Source organism: Cimex lectularius, unplaced genomic scaffold, assembly GCF_000648675.2.
Source record: "Cimex lectularius strain Harlan isolate CLEC.00 unplaced genomic scaffold, Clec_2.1 scaffold36, whole genome shotgun sequence".
Taxonomy (NCBI): Eukaryota; Metazoa; Arthropoda; class Insecta; order Hemiptera; family Cimicidae; genus Cimex; species Cimex lectularius.
The window spans coordinates 558,467-569,604 of record NW_019392648.1 but is presented as its reverse complement, the minus strand read 5'-3'; positions in this window follow the sequence as shown (position 1 = coordinate 569,604).

Genomic DNA, 11,138 nt, shown 5'->3' with positions numbered 1-11,138 from the left:
CTCAAGATGAGAGCTGACGCACCTCCGCATACGACAGAAGTGTGTTACTGCTGCAGCATTGGTGTAGAGGCAGCTCAGCCCCGAAGTCCCAAGACAACTCGCTCCCCGCTTGCCCATTTCGAGTGGTCGGTGCATTAAGCATCAGACCGTATGCCGCGCGCATAGGGCTACCTAAGCCGAAATACATCAGCCTGGTCGCCCGCGCACTCCGTAGATAGAGAAGGCCACTCTATCTCTCAGAGTATTGGGGCTTCTTTTTTGTTTAAAGTGGAATTGCTAACCACCCCATAGAGGAGTACCGCCTACGGTAAAAGCCTCCAATCGAGCTCAGCCTACACCTACGTCCAAAGCATACTAAAATAGGGGCAACCAATTCACTACCCGTTCCCATCCTCCAACTCATGCATTTCAGCATAATCATAGCGACCTCAACGCTTATACGCTGCCGTCCGATCCGCCGTATCCCGTGAGGCCGGGTGTATAACGATGATCATACGCAAGTTTCGTGCGAAGGTCACAGGTAGAAGACAGCCTCTTTTCTAAGTTCCCGCCAGGGGCGTCACCACGAACCACTACGAGTCCATTCCCAGTGTAACAGGGGCTGAACCTTGGAACATTTCTGTTACCCCGTTGTACAGACGGTTACGCCCCCTCCCCCGTCTAAGCAGACAGGATCTGGTGCCCTAACCCTCGTGTGCCTCTGATAAGGCACCCGCCGCCCCATGCCGACCCGTACAGCTTATGCTTTAGAGAGGTTGCCACGCCCTCAGGGCTGCACCATTATTTTGCGCCCGGACACCCCCCCCCTTGTAATCAATGGTTGGGAGGGGTCACAGGAAACAATGAAGGAACTTGGAGTGAGAAAGGGACGACGTGGAAGGACACGAGGTACACCTTTCTCGGGCCCCGAGCCTTAACCACATTATACCACCCGTCGTCGTAGTTCCACATGTCAGTATTGCACAGAGGATTATTTGTTTATTTGAATAGGATGCATTCCCTGGTCTTGAATGAACTTACAAATTTATTCCAACAATTCGCCGAACTTTCATCATCTGGTATTACATCATGGCGTATTATCAAGACATCGAGCAACGCTTTGGTAAAGAATCCGCCCTGATGATGGGAGTATATGTCGCGAAAGATCGGCGAATTGTTGGCATAAATTTGTAATTTCATTCAAGACCATAAACATGATCCTCTTCAACAACGTAAAAGTGTTGACGTATTTTTATTATTCAGCTCGCCTCATATTTTGCGAACTATTGTACAGTTTAATTGCATTTATATTTTTACTTTCCCAAAGACATTTCCTAACTGAATAAAATTTTGAAACAATACGATTTGATCGCATCTATGACTGCCATAATCATTTATTTTCTATAAATGATTTCTTTTTGTAGGTGATATTTTATAAGTTTTTAACGATGTAGTTATAACGTTAAAATGATTAAAAAGTTAATTTTTGTGTGATATTTCTTGACACCAACCACTGAAGACGGCGAAATGTCTGAAAAACGATAATAGCGATGCTAGACGGACCAGGACGATCAGAAATGACCTAACACATTTTGGACTGAGTGTCTGATTGCAAGGATGCCGGATATTTTGACTTTTAATTGACAGTTTTAGTACCGTACTTAATTTTCTTGTAATTATTCAATCAAATCTGTTTTAACGTTCAAAAGATTATCTACGAAACCTTCGACCCAGCGAGTATAGGCGGACCAGGAAGGGATAAAACTATCAATATGCGGGCAAATTTTATGAGACAATATTTAATACATTTATTACCTAGTAGTAAATATTATTGAATCGGAAAGAAAATTTCAATTATAAAAAAAGAAAAAGAAAATTGAAAATAAAGAAATACATTAAGCAACGGAACTTTTCAAATTCAAAAATGAAACCCAATAGAATATAAGGAATGTTTCTCATGTCATTAATACATGCATCTCCGGATTGGAGTTAATCTCAAATTTCGACATGTACATAAGATAAGCAATCGCCCTCTGAAAAAAAGCTCATCAAATTTTTTGAGAGCATTTGTGAAAGGTTATCTATCTGTTTAGTATCTCGATTAATGCAATTTCAAATAACGTAAAAAAAATTCAAGAATTTGCTCAAAGGAATTTTAAGTCTATTGTGCAATTTGGTAAAGTTCAATAATTAACGTGACAAAATTAAATATGATTTATGTTTTCGAGGTCTTATCACATCTGGATTAATGCGGGTACACGGACAAACAAAAACACGATCAAATACACTGCTTATACTATCAGTTTGAGTATCTTTATTATTTAAAATAATCGAAAAAATTAGATAAAAACCAACAATAGCAAATAGTTTAACAATTATTGCTCGATAAATATTTGCACGTTTTGAATAAATATTTTTTCTGTTTTAAAATTTAAATCGCAAAATTTAAAATCTGAGCATTTTGCTATTTTTAAGATTTTGCCGGAAATTGGCCGGCAGAGGGAAACAAAACGTCTCGGCAAACATGCGGACTTGCCATATTTTTTACCCAAATAGTTTTCTAAAAAAAATAAAAATAAATAAAATAAAAAAATATAAAAAACACATAACAGTCTAATAACTATAATCCGTGTCATTTACTTGTTCGAATCCTCGTGTTTGGTTATCGGGTACCACTCTTTCTCATTCCTACTTGGAACTCGTCAGCTGGTGGATAAAGTTGTAAAGCTTGTTTTGAAAATCAAGACCAGTCCGAGGTAACATCGCCGGCGAAATGTACTTTACGAAAATTACATAATGGTTCGTAATTTAGAAAAAAAAAATACTTGAAAGTATTTCATAACTATAACGGCAACAATTTTCAGATTCAATAGTCTCAGAGCATGTCAGAGCAGAAAATATCCATTTTAATTCAATTTAATATTATTTGTGGTCAATTGAGCCTAACATCTTAAATGATAAATTTGCTTTGTTTATTGAGTTATCCTACTGTTTTATGGTGATGATTGCTTTATAGCTCTATTGGAAATATATTAAGCAGCTTTAAAGCATTAGCACAACAAAACTAGTCTGTGAATGCATCTAAAATCTCCAAGATTTTGGGAAAAACATTAACCTGATCGTATCTTGCGTACCAGGTCACCAGAATTTCGGGTAACAAAAAAGCAGACACACTGGCCAGAGGAAGATCTGCGATACCATATAAATGCCCTGGACCTATTCTTGGGATAACAAAAACAAATACAAAATCCAATAAAATACAAAAAGAGGAGTGGATAAACTCTACAGGTGCTAGACACAGTAAGATTGTGTTAAAATAACCCTTACCAAGCCTGGCCAGTTAGAGAAGGCTAAATTCAGAAGAGTGATTGGACTATTTACCGGTCACTGGCACCAGAGAAACATCTACACAACATGGGTATATGAAATGGCAATGGGGTAAACATTTTGGGTACACAACAATAATCAATAAAATTGGACACCCGTTCATGGAAATGGCGACTGACTACATGATCCCGGAAACTCTTTACACAGTGGAAGATGACTTCAGAAGAACATCAGATACAATGATATGGTATATAGATGTCCCCAAAACACGGATCAGGCGTATTTTGTACAAGCCCAAAACATAAGCCATCAAACTCAATGAGGAAGTACACCTCGGTCATTCATTATGTCCCATCAATGCTTTGGAAAATTTTGAAAGGGGGTTACAATGGCAAAAAATCTCATAAGATTAGATATCCAAGCAAGTATTAGCATGTAAAACAATCACCTCAAAATAATCAATGAACGCGTCAAAAATCTTCAAAACCAAGACACAAAGGGTTTTGTGTAACGAATAAGGAGACACATTAGCCATTGGAGGATCTGCAAAACCAAAAATGGTGCTGAAACTATTCTTGGAATAAAAAACAAACGCAGAATCCGCCATGACGGAATGGATCCAAAATTACAAAAGGAGGCGTGGATAAACTTTAGAGGTGCAGACACAGTAAGCTTGTGTTAAAACATCCCTTACCAAGGCTGGCATACTCATTACTACAGGTGGAGAAGACTAAACTCAGAAGAGCGATAAGACTATGTCCCGGTCACTGACATCCGAGAAAACATCTACAGAACATTGGCTGATTCAACGTTGACCCACATTTATAGGTTAATCAAAGGGGAGAAAGAAACATCCATCCACACCATCTTCGAATGTCAAGCAACCGCTCGACGGAGACATAACCTGGCATACGAGGAAACCCAGGCAAAGGAATAAAGAATTAATTATAAACTCACTGCTAAAATTAGAGAAAAGACAAGGAATTTTAGTTACTTTAGCCAACGATCTAGAATCCTTAAAAGAAGGATCGAATCGCCAGATTGAACTAAGGAATTAGGGAAGTATAAGCCAGAAGGCTGCAGTGCTCGGGGAACCTAAAACCTCCACTTCCTAGTCTCCTTTCATCATCATCGCCATCATCCGTTACACAGAAAAATATTGTATCATGGATAGGTAACCTAACCAGTCCAAATCCTCATCCTACCTAACCTAACACGTCTCTAATACCATCTAACCTTAACACTACCTAATCCAACCAATGACCACTCCTCGGTCAAGCGAAAATTATAACTAAAAAAATAAAACGTTGTGACAAAAAGCATTTCCATGGTAAAGCTGCCGACTCTGTCATAAAGAGCATTGATATCGGACCATGTTCGATGTGACTGCAAAGCATTAGCTACGGAAAGGAGACACTATTGCCTTAAGAAATATTAGCGAAGGTAGGTAAAGAAAAAGCAGAGACACTAGTCACAGGAAGTTCTGCCATACCATATAAAGGCCCTGAACTTATTCTTGAGATAACAAAAACAAATACAGAATCCTTCATCACATGATAGATCGAATAAATACAAAAAGAGAAGTGGATAAACTTGAGAGGTGCTAGCCACAGTAGCTTGTGTTAAAACAACCTTCACCAAGACTGGCAACATTACTACAGTTAGACAGGGCTAAATTCAGAAGAGTGATAGGACTATTTACCGGTCACTGGCATCTGAGAAAACATCTACACAGCATTAGCTTATCCAATGATGATCCCGATTTATAGGTTATGCAATGAGGAGGAAGAAACAACCATATCAACTCGAACCAATCGCTCAATGGAGTCATACACTGAGATATAAAGAAAACCAGGGAAAGGAACTGTAGCAACGACAGTCAATGACCCAAGGAAAAGGATAGAGTTTATCCTTAGTTGCACTGAACTAATGAACTAGGAATATACAATAAGCCATGCAGGGGAAACAAAAACCTCCTCTTCGTAGAATCCATCATCACATCATCTTCATCTCAGACCAGGTCACATGAATAAAAACATATCCTTTGCACTGAACTAAGGAACTAGGAAAATATAATAGGCCAGAAGGCTTCAGGGGAAACAAAAACCTCCTCTTCGTAGAATCCATCATCACATTATCTTCATCCCAGACCAGGTCATCATGAATAAAAACATATCCTTTGCACTGAACTAAGGAACTAGAAAAATATAATAGGCCAGAAGGCTTCAGGGGAAACAAAAACCTCCTCTTCGAGGAATCCATCATCAAATCATCTTCATCTCAGACCAGGTCATCATGAACTAAAAACATATCCTTTGCACTGAGCTAAGGAACTAGGAAAATACAAAAAACCAGAAGGCTTCAGAGGAAACAAAACCTCCTCTTCAAAGAATCCATCATCAAATCACCTTCATCTCAGACCAGGTCATCATGAATAAAAACATATCCTTTGCACTGAACTAAGGAACTAGGAAAATATAAAAAGCCAGAAAGCTGCAGTGGAAACAAAAACCTCCTCTTCGTAGAATCCATCATCAAATCACCTTTATCTCAGACCAGGTCATCGTGAACTAATAGCATATCCTTTTTCTCAATTAATATTATATTATAATACTAATATTATATCCATTTTAATTCTAAGATCTTAACTAATAAATTTGCTTGATTTATTGAGTTTTATTGCGGATTTATGCTCCCGTTTGCTTTATTGCTCTATTAGAAATGAATTCAAATGAATATTTTAAATTATATTTATCTATTTGCTATAAATTAGTTGTATAAATGTTCTCTGGTAGAGAAATTTCCAGCTTTCAAATTTTCTTTTCATGCTGTCGAAAACAGGAATTCTTCCGGTTTCACATGTTCGAGCAGAAAGATGGATTTTCAATGCAAGTGAAAAAAAAGAAAAAGAAAAGGAACAAAGACAGTTACGTGAAGTATTTTCTTTCATTTCGGAAAACTGAATTTTATTTCGCGATGTTCTAAATAAATAAAAAAAAAATCTTATCTTCATTTTTTACTGGATTGATATCAGTGACCTAAGGAGCAATTGCCGTTAAAGATTCGTTTCATTCGGTTCAGTGGTCAAGGAGACGATTATCCGGGCATGTACGTGGTGTAACCGAAATTCCTACACTGGGGAGCAAAGTACTGTGTACTAAAAAACTGCACAAGTAGATTGTTTTTTATTGAAGAAATCATCGAGTATCACGAAGGAGTAAATATTTCGCAACCCTAGTAAACGTTCTTAAAGGCAAAAAGGAAAAGTTCAAAATTGTTGAAATTTAACCATTGCGAACTCAATTAAAACGGTTCATACTACAATACTCAGTTGTCTTTATACGCTTTTCCATCACGTTTAAAAGATGATTGTTCCTAATTTATTTGTCAACCTGACCAATCCAGTCATCGATCTATCGCAGTCAAGATATCACTTAAAATACTTATATAATAACTATTCGACACTTTTTCTCCTTCGTCATTATCAAATCATATGAATGGTTAAAACCAAACGTAAATTCAGGGGTAGATTCAAAATTTTCTGAGAAGGAATGAAACCCTGTTATGCAACAGGTGCTCAAAGGTGCGAGGATTAATCGTTTAAAAATAAATGAATAGCATAAAATCAAAATTTATACATGATAATGAAGCTAATTGCTAATGAGCAATGACCTAAAACCTCTGTTTGGCCTCGTTTGCCTTAATATGGCATATCTGCAAGAGAAATCATTTATCTTGGTATTGGTAATAAACTTTTTTTTATGGGCTTGAGTTCTTAAAAAATAAACCACTCTATAGAGGTATTAAAGTTAAATTCTGAACACGATGTTTGATCGAATAGGATATGATTAATTACTTTCTAATAAATAGACGAAACAACTTTATATCAATAAATTCACTAATTTCGTGGTCCGCTTGACCAATTAATATATTACAATTAATCAAGGTTTTTATTTAAGATAAAAATGGCCAAATGGGAATGGAAAAATGGCAAAAAGGAGGGAAAATTCAAAAGGTGCGGTTGAGATGGGAAGTTGATGTCCGAGTGGATCGAGGTCACGACAGCTCAAGTGGTAGAGCAGCGGCGTATCAAGCCGAAGATCGTGGGTTCGAATCCCGCTCGAGCCATTGACTTTTTTATCTCAACTAAAAACCTTGATTAATTGTTTTATATCAATATTTGCATCACTCACAAAGCATGTTTGTAATAAGTATTCAATAGACTTCAATGTCTTTTTTTTTTTGGAAACACACCGTTTTCCCCCCAGGAGTCATTAGTGATTATGGCCTTCCTTTCTTCCACTGCGACCCAAAAACCCTTTCTTGACCCTGTTTTAGTTACATACAGAACGTACACTACCTTCAATGCAGTTGGACACTTTCTGGGCTTGGTCTTCGCTAATATTTCTTTAGGCATTAATGGCTCCTTTTCCGAAGCTGATGCTTTGCAGTCACATCGAGCATGGTACGGTATCAATGCTCTTTCATGGTAGAATAGGCAGCTTTAGCATGGAAATGTTTTTGGACACAGAACATTTTTGTAAATTTTTTTTTAGTTATCCTAGACGACGAGGAACATGGACATCTGTCAACCCCGGAATATCCTGCTCTCCTTTTTTAACAATAACTAGAGCAAGAACACTGAGATTTGCATCCACAATACACCCTCGGACAGATTTCCTTTTCCTTTCACCTTGTCTCCTTGGTCTATAGCAGGAATGTCCTTTAGACAGAAGTAAACGTACTCTCCCATTGGTGAGTACACCTTGCTTCTTGGGAAAACCTCGGTTGTCATTACCGCCAGATATTCTGGCAACGTAGCCTTTCCACTCAAATTTTTGCGTGACCGAGGAGTGGTCATGGGTTGGATTAGGTAGTGTTAAGGTTAGATGGTATTAGAGACGTGTTAGGTTAGGTAGGATGAGGATTTGGACTGGTTAGGTTACCATGATACAATATTTTTCTGTGTAACGGATGATGACGATGATGATGAAAAGAGACTAGGAAGTGAGGTTTTAGGTTACCGAGCACTGCAGCCTTCGGGCTTGTACTTTCCTAATTCCTTAATTCAATCTGGCGATTCGATCCTTCTTTTAAGGATTCTAGATCGTTGGCTAAAGTAACTACAATTCCTTGTCTTTTCTCTAATTTTAGCAGTGAGTTTATAATTAATTCTTTATTCCTTTGCCTGGGTTTCCTCGTATGCCAGGTTATGTCTCCGTTGAGCGGTTGCTTTACATTCGAAGATGGTGTGGATGGATGTTTCTTTCTCCACTTTGGTTAACCTATAAATGTGGGTCATCGTTGAATCGGCCAATGTTCTGTAGATGTTTTCTCGGATGTCAGTGACCGGGACATAGTCTTATCGCTCTTTTGAGTTTAGTCTTCTCTACCTGTAGTAATGAGTATGCCAGTCTTGGTAAGGGATGTTTTACCACAAGCTTACTGTATCTGCACCTTTAGAGTTTATCCACGCCTCCTTTTTTATTTTTTGGATCCATTCTGTCATGGAGGATTCTGCGTTTGTTTTTTATCCCAAGAATAGTTGCAGCGCTACTTTTAATTTTGCAGATCCTCGAATGGCTAATGTGCCTGCTTATTTGTTACGCAAAACCCTTTGGCTTTGTATTTTTGGTTGTTTTGATCCTGGTTTTGCAGATTTTGGATGCATACATTGATTATGTTGATGTGATTGTTTTACATGTTAATAGTTGCTTGGCTATCCAATCTTATGAGGATTTTTTGCCATTGTAACCCCTTTCAAAATTTTCCAAAGCACAAGTATAAGACATAATGAATGACCGAAGTGTACTTGATTTTTCCCCATTGAGTTTGATGGCTTATGTTTTGGGCTTGTACAAAATACGTATGATCTGTGTTTTGGGACCATCTGTACACCATATCATTGTAGCTTCATTCTGAAGTCACTGTGTAGTCTATAGATAGAATTATAGCTGTAAAGAGTTTCCGAGATCATGTAGTCAGTCGCCATTTCCATGAACGGATACCCAATTTTATTGATTATTGTTGCGTACCCAAAGTGTTTAGTTCCCATTCAGTTTGTTTGTTTCTAAAACCTAAAAGAGCTTTTGCTTGCTTCTCCTTGTACAAATGTTTAGGTTTAGCGGAGTTTCTAGTGAAATTGACGGCGTTGTTTTCATTGCTACTGTGATACAAAATTTTGCCAGTCTTTATGTGCTGCCTAATATTTGGATAGGTTGTTTACGCTGATCTTTAGTGGATCAGATGAATGAGCCATAATCTGGGTCGTATTTCTGTCATATGTTATAATGTAACGGAGAAAATAGAGCGAAACGAGACAAAACGAATTCTCCAAAATCATCATTATCATATATTTTTCCAATTTTTGAAGTGGTAATTAAATGGGCCAGCATGGAGGCTAATTATTTTCTATAAAACTTTTTTTTTCCTAAGATTATTTTGCAATATTTTAACAGTCTAAACACGAGTCGATCTTGTGAATTGAGAAACATTTGTGTTGTTTGTTGTAATGCCAAAGCATGTTCAGAATGTTAAAGATCATTTAAAAAAATATTTGTTTTCTTAGTAACTGATAAAAGAGAAAACACCTATGACTAAAATGTAAGACGTTTAATTTATTTAAACTTAATACATTCGTTATTAACGGACCGTTAAATAATTCAGTGGTTTTTTTTACAACAATTTTCAATATAGGTGAAAAAAATACTGTTTTAAAAGCCAGTATAATAACAATAAACTTTATTTGACAACGGTGGAACGATGATGGATTATTCCTATAAAAAAAGACACATTTTTCACTGATAATATTTGTCTTATGGAAAAATATTTATATTGCAATGTACAATGACTGATTATTTCATAATACATTTCCTAAAAGTTTCCTTTTGGCCTAATGAAGAATGAATAATTGCCTTGATATCTTAAATGATAAAGTGATTTGATAATTTTATTCTTAAGGTCAAGGTGTAAAAAAACAGCTGGATTGATTAAGTTTTTAAAACTTTGGCATAAATAAGTCGTAAAACTTATTTTATTAACTTTAACTAGGATAATGGATTTTTAAAAGGCTCAAACAGGACTTTCTTAAAGACGACACTATGTTTTATCTATTAGTCATATTACTTTGCATATTCAAACACATTACAATTTACAAAAATTATCTGTTTTAGATAAGAAAATCGCGATATTTTTTTTTCCTCTGACGATACCTCGACGTGCCACTATGTGATGACAGCATATTTGCCCTGGATTAATTATTCGATAAAGTGGTAATATCTCGAAATCAAATGTTTCAGCAATTTTTCAGCATCCATAGTTGCCAGTGTCAAAAGTCAAAACGCTAGTTCAACGGCCAGCATGTTGTTATAAAAATTTAAACATTTGGTATGTTGGAATATGATTCAGTGAGATAAATTAATACTGAAAAGATCAAAATTATCAAATCAATTTTTTACCTCCTCACGCATTTGATTCGTGTTGAGGTTATTTTCAATCTCCTTTTGTTTTTTTGTTTTTGCTTTTGGTTATTTTGAAGTATTATGTTTGTGTTATTTTAAAAAACAAGGTAGGCTGTTGCGATAGAAATGTTATTGAAGATCCTGACAGAAATAAAAATTATTTGTTTTTCGCCTTAATCATACAACTCCAAAGATATAAAGTCAAAAGGGCAAGTCATTAGTGGTCAAAAAAAAAATCAGATCTAACGTGTAATCGGCAAATTCCAATTGTAAATTCGAAAATCTGTGACATCTGAGAAGAGGATCGGTGGCGAGGTCAATGCATGCTCGCCAAATAAAACGAAGGGGAGATTATCTCGCAGACTTTGGACA